This window comes from Varanus komodoensis, unplaced genomic scaffold (assembly GCF_004798865.1).
Source record: "Varanus komodoensis strain SLA01 unplaced genomic scaffold, ASM479886v1 scaffold3, whole genome shotgun sequence".
Classification (NCBI taxonomy): Eukaryota; Metazoa; Chordata; class Lepidosauria; order Squamata; family Varanidae; genus Varanus; species Varanus komodoensis.
In genome coordinates, this window is record NW_025335761.1 from 45,493,930 (window position 1) to 45,507,715 (window position 13,786).

Sequence of the window (13,786 nt, forward strand, 5' to 3'; positions counted from 1 at the left end):
TCACTATGGCAAGTCAATTTTATTTACAGAAGGGTTATTTCCAAAGCAGTGAATGAGCATTGCATGAGAAAACTGATCCCAAACCCAAAGAAGTTTTTTAATTTGCGCAGAGCCTAGAAAAACTATTTCTAAAACCATTTTTATCACACAGTTTGTGTGTTGTAATTAACAAGACTTTCCTGACCTGTCAACATTGTGCTCTTTTGAAGTACAATTTCTATCATTCAAAGTCACCATGATCCAATGGATAGGGTGATAAGAGTTGCAATTCAACACATCTGCAGAGCAGCAAATCAGGAGGTGCAGTGATGCAACTCTAGATGCACTATAGCACAGCACTGCAAGAAGTCTGCTACTAGTTTCTGGGAAGTTTAAGGAACGGTTCTAATACATTTTCTATTTTTGCTCATGAGTCTTTGAATCCTTGTCATATAGTTCTACATTTAATTACATTCATTGACTGCAAATGGAAAATGTGTTCATTTCATTTTTTTCACTTTGATATAGGTTAACATAGGGCAGAAGTACTGAATTCTAAATACTGGGTAGATGAGAGAATTTTGTCAAGTGAATTTTTTTATATCACTTATAGCAGCACCTTGGGCAATGTTAAGGCTGCCGAATTCCTTATTTCTATTCAAATAGGAGCCTTTTCCTACATCAAGTTTTGCAGTCCTTGAGGAACATGCTGTTTCTTTTCTATGATACATTATGACCTAGTTGGCACTTCAGGGTGCAAATTGTGGGATAATAACTCATGATTTACAGGTGGTTGCCATGGCATGTTCTGTTCACAAACCTGGGCATTGTAGATTATTCTAGGGGTTATCAGAAGGCCTTTATCTATGCAACATTAAATTTAAACTAATCCCAATGGGTAGGAATCAATGAATTTTTTTGTACACATCTTTCTAAACCACCAGGAAGTAATAAACTTGGTTTAAACTTAAAGAAACAAGACAATGAATATAGGTTTAGTTACCTAAGAAGAGCCGTCAGCTGTGTGTGTATAGCACAGCACTGCCACTTTAAATAAGACTTAAACTAAAATGTCAAATTCTTGAGAAGGAGTTTTGGTATGGGTGTAATTGGTCTAGGTTAAATTGTACTGATAGAGAGCAGGTGAAATAGTGTGTTCCAAACTGTAGTGAAATCCAACCACCTGATTCCTCTACAGCCAAGACTTAACCAGGCTTCCTTTATAATCTGGATACTTAACTAGCTTTGCATTCAGGTGAAGGAACACGCAGTCTTGCAGTTTAATAGTTTTACATGGCATTCAAATTCCATGTATGTTCTGGCATGCAGTTAGATTTCTCAGGAATACATGAAATAGCTTCCTACCTTGATTTCTACGTTGGGAGACAGGACGGTGGTTGGAGAACACACATCCAAAGTCTGTCTGTCTGTATTTATTTATTTAACTTTTATGCCGCCCCATTTGCCAAAGCCTTTAGATGTACAAATGTTCATAATGGTGTACTCCTAAGGCCAATCTACATGAGGGTTTTCCTCCTATGTTGCAGCATGTGGCTCAACACATGACATGCTCACCATCCCGCAATCTTCACATTGCTTCTGTCTCCCCATTTTGGACCACTTTTCTGACTTAAGATACATTGCTAATTTCAGTTTTGACTTAGGTGCACACTAACTGTGGTATTATAACTTGTACCGGTTGCAATAACTTTAAAACTGCAGAGCTAGGTTTGCTCCCCACACCATCACCTTTAAACTTGAATAGAAGGAATTTAAATTCAAGCAGGAATTTATGGCTGCCTTCCATTTCCTCTCCTTGACAACAAGGGTCATTGCTTGATATTATTGGAAGCCTAAGGAAAGCATAATTTTCAAAGCATGCCTTCACATCTATGAATAACCATGCAAACCTTTTTATTTAAACATTTGCCTTTAAAATGAACAGCTGTGCAGATACTGAACATTTTTCTTCCTTCAAAAAGGAACCTGAAACTTCTGCTGCAAGTGCTGCACTAGATTAGTGCATTTGGCATGTGCTCCCTGTATCAATACAAATGATATGCATATGTGATACTTCTCCCACAATTGCAGAAATATGTAATGGTATAAGGTACTGCAGTTGCATTATAACCACAGGCAACACTGTGCTATATTTGACTGTAGAGCAGCACTTGCATGTGAAAACGTTTGAGAAGACTGGAATCAAATAGAGCTGCAGTGGACATTCTGTCCTAGTCAGCAAAAGAAAAATCACCTTAATAATAAAGGATTCATTCACGACAAGTCACTCCAAAGGTAGGGCTGTGGATGTGCTAAATCAGTGTCTGGCTGTGACAGCAGACTGGATGTGAGCTAATAAACTGAAGCTCAATCCAGACAAGACTGAGATGCTATTAGTTCTTGTGACTGGATGAAGTGCTCAATCTGTTCTGAATGGGACTGTACTCCCTTTGAAGAAGCAACTTTGTAGCTTGGAGGCCCTCTTGAAGCGATCTCTGTCTCTTGAAGTTCAAGTGGCCTCAGTGGCATGGATTGCCTTCCATCAACTTTGGCTGGTGGCTAAGCTATGCCTTTAGCTTGTCAGAGCTACCCTCTCTTCAGTAATCTATGTGCTGGGAATGTCTAAATTACTGCAATGCAGGACTGCCCTTGAAGATTGCTCAGAAGCTGCAACATTTAGAATAACGGATCAGAAGGTCTGAACACAGAGGACCAGCTTTGGCCTGTTTACATTGGCTAATTGCATGGTTTCAAGCCCAATTCAAGTCCAAGCCCATTTTTAACTTATAAAGCCTTACATAGCCTGAGTCCATCATACCTGATGGAAGACCTCTCCCTACATTGACCTACCCAGACATTACACGTACCATGAACATCTAGGATCTTCCAAGCGCCACCTCTGAGGGATGCTTGGAGGGACTTCTAGGTGGTACACCTACAATTGTGGGATGAGCTCCACAATTAGGTCCACCTGGCACCAACACTCATCGTTTTGGTGCCTGATCAAGATTGCTCTCCACTGCCAGGCATTTAGTGGCATAGGAAAGTTAGAAATGCAATGTTTCAATAATAGTTATGATGGGGCATTTGGCAGCTGTCTTTTTAACATGTCTAATATCTTATTGACATTGATTTTGTTTGCTTAAACTGTTTTAAATTTTACAGCATTTTGTTGCTTATGGTAGCAAGCTTATAAATTATGATTTGCCCAGAGAGGTTTGGCTACTGGGTGGTATACTAAAGATATCAATGCCATACTCATTTATGCCAGTCTATTACTACAGGTTGTGTAAGCTAGATGTCTGCCAAGTTTTTAGCCTGCATTTCTCAGCATTCCTAAACATTAGCCATCCTAGATGGGTTAATGGGTGTCCAAAACTCCCTGATGGCACCAGGTTGGGAAAGGCTGGCTTAAATAGTCCTAGGCACCCAATTTCACTGTGGTTTCCATTGAAGTCAGTGGGGTCCTTTTTGAGGAGAGCTGCATGGAATTTGGTTGTACCATTACACAATGCAGAAAGCATGCTTATCCTTGCACATTTCATGCTTTGACAGCAATCACACTGAGGTCAGAGTGGGAGCAGTCCTATGCCCGTAGACAGCATTTAGGATAGTTCAGGACACTTTGGATTCCTAGATCCAAGGCTGAAGTCAATGCTTTGACCTCAGGGTAAAATCCATGAGCTGCCCCCTTCTGTTTGCTGCTTAGTACAGAAAGGTCGACACCAGCAACCTCTCCAAGGTTGAGAATGCAATCTTGGAGAGGAAAAAATTGGGGCAGTTTGGGAGGGGTGAAGATTGGAGAGATCAGGAAACAAAATATTCCAGGGCCTTCTCAGGCTCTTTCCCTCCTCCTTCAAAAATGTTTAAGTAGCCTGACCAAAAATGCAAGGCATAGGACAGGGCAATAAAGCATAAAAACACAGAATCAGAGTCAGTCAGAAGGGGCCTCCCGGTCCATCAAGTCTGACCCCCGCTCCAGCCGGCTCCGATCACGACATGCCCACCATGTGCATGTCCAGCCTATCTTTGAACACCCTCACCAGTGGGGCCTCAACCACCTCCTGCGGAAGCCCACTCCCTCTTTCTCCCACCCTGCATCAGGTGATCATCAACCTTCAAATTTGTGGGCTTATGGTCATTGAGGATGCAACCCATAGAGTATGTACCCTTAATGACTACCTTATTTTTATTTGGAGGATGTTTATTCAAACTAGAAAAATACATTGGAAAAATATTATTTTTAAAAAACTGCATGAACTTCATTCATTGCAGAGGAAGGCAGGACACGCTCCAATGGAGCAAAGCTCAGGGAGCCAAGGTTTCATTTGGATGCCAGGAAGCACTTCCTGACAGTCAGGACCCCGAGGGCGTGGAATGGGCTTCCACGAGAGGTTGTTGAGGCCCCATCGGTGCGGGTGTTCAAGGATAGGCTGGACACACGCATGGTGGGCATGTCGTGAGCGGAGCCGGCTGGAGCCGGGGGTCAGACTAGATGGCCCGAGTGACCCCTTCTGACTCACTCTGTTTTCTATGTTTCCTTCATTCCTTTTATGTGCTTCTGCCAGGTATAGAAACATAGATCTCTCAGAAACATTATCTCCCATAATTACTGTGTCTCTCCTCTGAGATATCCTTAGAATCTGGTCTGTCAGGACATCATCCAGGGTCTCAAGTTGACCTGGAGGGCGATAACATACCCCCACTGTCAGGTCTCTTTCCCTGTCAAAACCCCTAGTTTCACCCAGACTGCCTCTACCAAATCCCTATCTGTGCTGCATTCTATCTCACTGCATCTCACTGCATCCTATCCCTTCCCTGATGCATAAAGCCATGCCCCCACCTCTCTTTCCCTTCTTTCTAAAAAGGTGATACCCTTCTATGTTCACGTTCCAGACTTGCCTTTCATCCCACCAAGTTTCTGTGATTCCCACCTATTCCCGGGAGAGCTTCAAGCTCTTCCTGCTTATTACCCATGCTCCTAGCATTGGTGTACATGCACCTCAACTCCTTCCCACCACTTCCTTTCCTTGAAGTTCCCAGCCTCCTTCTTTCTCCTTCTTTTCTCCCTGATATCTGGCCCCTCTCTGTAGGAGTCCTGTCAGTCCCTGCAGTATCTCTAAAACCCTGCTCCCAGAGCCCTGATCCCCCACACTTGTCCAGTGCAGACACGTTACTGGGGGGCCTGAACCCCCTACCCCCCGGCTCAGTTTAAAGTCTTCCGGACGAAGCTCGCTAGAGCATCTCCAAAGGACCTTTTCCCCACCCTTGTGAGGTGTAACCCATCCCTTGCCAGAAGTCCATTGGCAAGAAAACAAGTGCCGTGGTTGAGGAACCCAAAGGGTTCCTTCTGGCACAACACCCTAAGCCAGTCGTTCACCTCAGAGGACCTCCTGTCCCTTCCTGGCCCAAATCCTCGGACAGGTAAGATTGACGAGAAGGCCACTTGGGCCTTCAGCTCCCTGAGTTTCTTCCCCAAGGTCTCAAAGTCCCTGGTGGTCCCAACCACACCCTGCCTGGCCACATCGTTTGTGCCCACATGGATCACCAGGAGCGGCTGGTGACCCCCGGAGCGAACAAGACGCTCCACTCTGTCCTTCACATGCTGGATGCATGCGCCCGGCAGGCAGCAAACCTCCCTTGTCTCCAGGTTGGGACGGCACACCGCTGCCTCAGTGTCCCTCAGCAGGGAGTCCCCAACAACAATCACCCGCCGCCGTACCTTTCTGGTGCTGTTGGGCAGCCGTACTCTGGCCCTCGCCTCTCCCGCAGCGGCCCCCTTGCCGCCTGACGTCCCAGGCTGGGGGTCCTGCTGGTCCCCCAAGGCCTCATCAGCCCCAGCCTCCCCAAGTGGAGAGAACCTGTTTCCCAGCTCCAGAGTGGTGCCAGGAGAAGGAGGAGGCTGTGCTGGCCTCCTCCTCCTGTGGGTGACATACCTCCATGTCTCTGCAGCTGCTCCTCCCATAGCCTCTCCCTCAACCCTCTGTCCAGAGGGGGGCTGCTCCTGGGCGGCCTGGAGAGCTCTCCCGGCCCTCAGGCACCTCACCTCCTCTTCTAGCAGGGTCACCATCTTGCACCAAGGGCAAGTGTATCCCTGCCTCTCCTGGGGGAGAAAGGCGAACGTGTCACAGCTGTCACAGCGGACAGCAACACCCGTGACTCCCACCGAGGCCATCTCCTGGTCTGCCATTGGTATCCCTTCCGAGACCTTACCTTGGTCCCCTGCCTTGTTTGTCCTGCAGTTCCTCTCTCTCGCCCAGTTCTCCCAGACAAAAACCCACACACACACACACACACACACACACACACAATAAACTTAAATTAGAAGAAAAACAAAGCAAAGCACAGCACAAACAAAAACAAACAAACCTCTGTGTCTCAGGGAAGGGAGTCTCCGGACAGCCCGGGCCGCAGCCAAAGGACGACGCCTTATCAGTCCCTCAGGCCGGTGGCCCCGCCCCCTGCTCCCTCCTGGCCCCTCTAGCCTCTCTGGCCCCACCCCCTTCCTCTCCGCTGCTCCTGGCCCTCTGCTCCCCTGCCCAGCCCCTGCCTTGCCTTCGCCTGTCCCCTGGCCACTCAGCCCTCTCTCCCAGCCCGTGCCTCTGCTGCTCTGCCAAGAGGCCAGAGCCAAAAGGGCTGGCAGTGGCTGAGTGTGGCCTGAGCGCGGTATATCTATATGTACATGACTCTATGGTATAGAATATTTCAATATGAGTTCAGGGTATGTATGTAGGCATAGAAACCCGTTTCTCTGTCTGCTTCATTTTGACAGAAGACTGAAATGCCTTAGGTATTGTATGATATGCCTAGATTTCAGAAGTGAATGTCACTGGAATTTTAGGTGGCTAGTAAAGACCATACTGATCTAGCAAGCATTTGGAGAGGTGCATTTTTTTGTTCCAACATTATTCCAGCAGCTTTATGAAGAAAAAAATCTGCTGGTATTATGGATTTACTCTTTACTGATGCTGCTTTAAACTAGAAATTGATTTTATCGTATAGTACATATTGGATTTTACTGAATTTTATTTGTTGGTGGTTGTTCAAGGCTTTTAAATACAGAATATAAATTGAAAAACAATTGATTTTTCCTATATTTGTACCCCACTCTTCTTCCAAGTGGCTCAAAGTGGTATTTTAGAGTAAGATGTTCATGGATGCACTCTATCTCCTCTCTTAATTCCCTCTTTCAATGGAATTCAGTGATGCTATTCTGGGAGAAGTTGAAAAAGGTTTGTAGGCCCAGTTAGAATGAAATTGTTCCTCTTCTGTGAAGTCTTCTTTATAGTAAAAAGTGGAACTGTGTTGCTAAATATGTCTTCATAAAAGAGTTTGATATTTTCTTAGCCATTTACAATTTAAAATACAGTTCAAAATGATGGGGGTTTTTTTAATTCTAACAGATTACTGAATTTTTACAAACATTTTAAGACTGGCTTCACCCATGCCAAAGTTGTTGCTTATGCATATCTTAAGGAGAACGTTTTTACTTATGAATAGGCATACATTTCTGTGCATAAGGAAAATATTCTAAATGCTGGGGCCAAAGGCCAGGAAAATGCAATGGATGGCAGGAGGTATGTTCTATTTTTATGTAAGACCCAGATTTAGTAAAAGTCCAGTTAGTGGGTGTCACACTTTCAACTAGCAATAACTAGTGGTTTATAGCCATTAGCAGTAACATCACCTGTGGGACAATGCCCCTTCTTTCTTAGCTAAGTTACAGTGTTGCTCTCCATAAGCAAGCAATTAAATCTTTGAAATTCAATTTTGGGACAATTTTACAGCCTTAAAATGTTAGTAGAAAAGTTTTAAAACTTGTAGGCACACTTTCATAAATCACTTATATAGTGATCCCTAGTATACTTTATTCATTTGCTACATTTATAAACTGTCTTTCAGCCAAAGCACTATTGACACTTGAAACTGCTGGGCATCTTTTTAAAGCCTTCTATTGCAAAATGTTTCATATGGATTTTAAGTACATTTAAGAGCCTACTCATAAAATATCAAGTTGGAATCTCCTTAATATAAATAAAACTCATACCACCTTAATCTTGACCATTAAAACAAGGTTTAGTTCTCAGAAAGTATGGTCCGCAAGGGAGAAGCTGTTGGAACAGAGAATCTATGATATAGTAGCTGAGGAGCTTTTATCTCTTTTTCATAATGGGAAAGTTTTCATAAAACCACCCATGCAGTCAATCTCCCCCTTCCATCTTTTTGCCACTAGCAATAACATGCATGGAAAAATAACCTTTGAATAATATGTTATATAATCTACCTCTCTAAAATGATAGAACTGAAAACTAGAAAGAGAGTGAGTGCCATGTGACTGGGCAACAGAGATACTACTAAACAGGTTTTATAACCTATACATTATGAAGTTTAATGCAAAAAACTCAAGATTCTGTGCATGTTTGCTTGGAAGTAGACCCCGGAGGCTTCAACAGAGTTTACTTACAAGTCTATTGGTCTGCAGCCATACATTTCTTATCTTCAGATACTGAATGAGTGGCTGATAACTATTCTGTCTGATTGCCCGATTACTTAGTTCTGTTGTATTACTCTTTGATATCAGCATCTGTGTTTCACAGGATGCTTGTTGGGTCAAGTAAATTAACATTGCATAAAAACCATTGCAATCTGTTTTCCTAACATGCCAGATAATCTTGCTGTATTAGCCAGACAGTCAATTCTTCCAGCCTTCACTACTTTCTATCTATATAGAACCAAATCCTCCCGTCCTTTTAGTGGTTAATGTCAACAATCCTGAGCAGAACGCTGACCATCCTATATAGATCTCACTGTTTTATATAATTTCATTTACTATGCTTCACGCGCGGCGTGGGTGGGGTTCTCTCTCCGTAATCCCTGAGATTTGACTAATACACAATATTGCAAATGCATTGCTCCTCAGGCCAACAGCCTTTAAATCACTTGTGGATCTCTAAACCTCTTATGCTGATTAAAAGTGTTAAGGTTATTATTATTTTATGTAACTGGAGCTAAATTTAATTTATGTTGCCATCAAAGGAATACTCATAATATCAGAGAACATGTTTCTGATTATGCTTTCATTGGAGTCAATGGCAGAATTCTCAGCTTGATTGGACTGTATCTATAATCCTAGAACTGTCTGTCTTGAGTTTCAAATTGTACTTTTGGAAAGCTCAAGAAGGTAGTGTAGTAATTTAAAAGGTTAAAGAACTCTATAAAGCATGGGAATTACTTGGCAAATAACTGAAAATTTTATTTTGAATTGCCATCAAGCTGTTAATGATTTTCCATTTGCTTTTTGAGCCAAGTGGGAACTGTATCACACTTGTGGTGTCGTGGGGTCCTGTCCTTTGGCCAGCTATGTCCTGTGCCCTGCTCATTGCTCTCTCTGCCAGTTTTCAGTTCCCCACCTGACCAAGTAGCCCTCATTCTACATCCAATTAGCATGCTTTGCATTATTGGGCTATTGTCTGTGTTGATGGGGTTGCCTCCTCAGTTACATGCACCCAAAAGTTTTGTAACAATGCATATCTTGGGGTTCTCCCAAGTTTGCTAACATCTCCCTCTTGTTTTTCATTGATCCTGTTTTTGTCCACCATCCTGTTAGCACACACCAGTGAAGTTCATTATTTGCATGATATTTAGTTTAATGACCTAGAAGGCTTTAGGCTGAGCTATATCTCGGGTCCTGATTCTCTTCTAATATCTTTACAAATTTCCTTGCTTGTATTCTCAGACAATCTTATACTACAATAGAGTTTATCAAATTATTGTAATGACTATAATTTCCCCATTGTGCAAGTGTTTTTAAATTTCTCCTATAATCCTTCTCTTCCAGAAAGAGAAATGGGTAATTCTAATTTACATAACTATATGGTATGGTGTTTGTTGTATATTTTAGCTTGGGGAATTAAAAAGTGCAGGTGCTCAGGCTAAATAAGGGCTGCAGCAAACCAGTATGACCTCACTAGGGGAAACTCTCTTCAACATGGCGAAGAAATTATGAATGAACTGTGGGCTTCCAATCACCATTCCCTTTCCTTTTGATGACAAGTTTGTCCATCCCTCTTAACTGCATCAACACATATGTTAGCTGCTATCATGGTTAACCAGGTTTCCTGCTAAACTGGAATTTTTAACCAGGGTTCAGTTAAGAGGAAAGTTGTGATAACTAGGATTAAGAAGGACAGTGGAAATTTACACTGGAAAAGGCAAGGAGTATATGAATCCAATCCTATGCCTTATCACCTAACTACTGCTAAAGCTTTTGCTCAGAACTGGTTTGCGAGTGAGAAAAGAAGAGGGAATTGAGGTTGAATGAGATGAAGGTACAAAGAGAAGAAGAAATGAAGGCTAAAGTAGCTTAAAGTCAGTCCCCTCCTCTCTCCTTCTCTACTTTCGTGTATTTGGCTGTGCATCTAAGGGGGAGCAAAGCTCTGTATTAGCATGCAAGTTAAATTTAAACCTTCATTGCTACACACTATCAAAAGTGCAATCAACTAAGTTGGGAAAATTGAAGGAAACATTCTATCCTATGTTTGTTAGAACTGACCCCACAGCCATGATTCCATTGTGCAGCATAGTGATACTTGACACACAAGTGGAAGCACTATTTGCCTTGCTTCAGTTGCTCTTAGCCCTTTATACTCTCTTCTACAGCTGTACCTAAGAAGGAAAGAGGAACAAGATTTAACCCTAAGTATTACAGGGTGTGAAAAATGGTCATTTAAATAAAGAAACCCTTCTAATATTTAGGCATAGCATAAAACAAAAAATATGTTGCTTAATAAAACATGAGCAGTAAAACTTAACTCATCTCAAGACTCTGGTATTGGAACAGAAAGGATCTGAATAATAGTTAAGCAAATCCTTCTATCAGTAATCAATTTAATATGCTTGTTTATGTACATATCCACATTAATCTCAGATCTTTCTACACTCAACAAATTCCTATAATGGGAAACTGAAGGATAAAACATATCCTGGTCAATATGGAGATACAGGGAAGCATGAGTTAATAGAAATTGGTAAATTATTCTTTAAAACTTGTTCAATAAAGAGTCAAAATTGGGAAATTATTAATGAAATCAACAAATATGATATAACCCCTTATTTAAATATTCACAAGTGCAGTTAGAACTGGACCTGGAGGCTGAATTTTAGGCTTCCGTAGTTCAAGAAGCCCTTATAACCACGCAGAAAACTGCAGGTGATGGAGGCAGCAGCTGTTCACCATGGCACTAATTTTACACACACACACACACACACACACAGGGAACGCCTGGCTTGTGATGTACATGGTTACAAATGCTTACAGGATTTATTACTTTTTGTACTAAAATATAGGAAAATAGTGCATTCCCAAGTAAATGTGCTTAGTATCAGAGCACCAAAAGCAAACTCTAGTTTATTATTATAGGCACAATGGTGCTATGATTTACGTGACTTTAACAGGGAAAACTGCAGATGCTCATAATATTTCTTTATATTAGAGCTGGCAAACTACCTTTTGTTTGTCTTTCTGCCTAAACCTACCAGAAACTCTAAAAGTTCTAAAACATGGAAGGTGGTGGCAGGTGCTGGTAGGGAGACCAGAAATGGGCATTTTTGTAATACACATCACCTTCTATAGTTCTCTACCATGTAAGTCCATTATGTCCAGGTTCTAAAATTACTTAGCTACACTACAGCTAGTCAAACATAACTGAGAAAACAAATAAAGCATTACTTACTGACAGAATATGTACTGTTTTTGCACAATTAACTGAGCATCTCAATTTAAGTTTATGATACTACTGAGAGGAGGCTCAATCTTCCTCTTTCCAAGAGGAACTTGAAATGTTTTGTGGTTGTTTTTAACAAACTAAAAACATAGACCTGCTCAAAGATCTGCTATCTCATTTCTATTTTTATTTTAATCTAAAAGACTCAAAAGCAGCTTTGCAACAATAGAATAAAACAATATTTAAGCATCACAAAAATACCGACATAAAAATTGTGAAGTCAGCAAAAATAGCACATCAAAAAAATCAAAGAATGTACAAACAAAGAAGCAAGCAAGCCATGGGAAACAATTTTAAGCTCTTGGTGTGGATAGGAGGAGCATTAGATGCTGCAGAAGAGAGGTATGTCCATGGCTGGATTTGTACCAAGAGAATGTGAAATGTTATTGGCAAGAACTGTGTGTTTTTTGTTCCCTGGCCATTTGTAAATTTCTTTTTTATAGCATGAATGCCGCACATGCTACATGCCAGTCCAGTCAGCTCCTCTGTGTGGACCCGGGGGCAGGGCACCCTTCTTGTCCTTCCCCTCAGGTCATGAAACATCCTGGGCTAGCCCTGGCTTTCCCTGTCCAGGGCTTGAATCTTCTTCCTCTTTGCTGTGCCAGTAATCTGGCTGAGATGGAGAGAAGCAGAGCAGTTCTCGGTGTGGCTTGGGTGCGCTTTTGGTTTCCCATTCCAGGGTTAGCCATTATGTCTTACAGGGTGCCTCTTCAGAGGCTTCAAACTACAAATCCACCAGGAAAGTCTTCTCCTAAATGTTTTGTTTTTTAACCACACTGTGTCCGTTAATGGCTTTAGAATGTACTCTGCTTGGAAAACGGTGCTTCTGACACCTAATCTTAAAAGGGTAATTAGGTTTTCTCTCCTTCTTTTCAAAATCTCACCTTCTATACCCACACAGATTCCCTGAGAGAGCCTGAGTTTGCCAGCTTGCATTTTAATTCAAACAGTATTATTTTCTTCAGCAAACCATTGAAAACTTGGAGTGTGGGGGAAGAATGGAGAGAAAGTGTTTCTCCATGTTTAAAATCACATGCAGCTGATTCTGAGCCACAGTTTTATTCTAAATTGTATCAGAGATTAAAAAAGCAAAGGAGACTGTGAAATGAGAAATAAACCAGGGCCGATGGTTGAAGCACAGCTATGCCATGGAGTACCACAGGGCTCCATTCTATCCCCTCTGCTATTTAACATCTATATGAAACCGCTGGGAGAGGTCATCAGGAGGTGTGGGCTGCGGAATCATCAATATGCTGATGATACCCAGCTCTACCTCTCGTTTTCCACTAATCCAGGTGAGGCAGTGGCTGTGCTGAACCGGTGCTTGGCCGAGGTAATGGAATGCATGAGGGCCAATAAACTGAAACTCAACCCAGACAAGACGGAGGTCCTGTTGGTTGGCGGATCGGGTTTCGGAGAGGGTGGATTTGACCTGGTCCTGAATGGTGCAACACTCCCTCTTAGGGATAAGGTCCGCAGCTTAGGAGTACTCCTCAACCCGGAGCTTTCTTTGGAAGCTCAGGTGACAGCGGTGGCGAGGAATGCCTTCCTTCAGCTTCGGCTGATTAATCAGCTGCGCCCCTACCTGGAGTACGACTGCCTGGCGACGGTGACACACGCGCTGGTGACTTCCCGCCTAGACTTCTGTAACGCGCTTTACGTGGGGCTTCCCCTGAAGACGGTCCGAACACTTCAATTGGTGCAAAATAGAGCTGCCAGGTTGCTGACGGGGACGGGGCGTTATGCTCACATGACTCCAGTCCTCCGTCAGCTTCACTGGCTTCCCATTGAAGCCCGGGCCCAATTCAAGGTGTTGATCATGACCTATAAAGCCCTAAACGGTTTGGGTCCTGGCTACCTGAACGAGCGCTTACGTCTGTATATGCCCGTCCGCCCTTTGAGATCTGCGGGAGAGTCCCTTCTCCGGGAACCCTCCATGAAAGAAATTAGGAGAGTAAGTACTCGGAGGAGGGCTTTCTCTGCGGTGGCGCCCAACCTATGGAATTCACTCCCCAAAGAGGTCC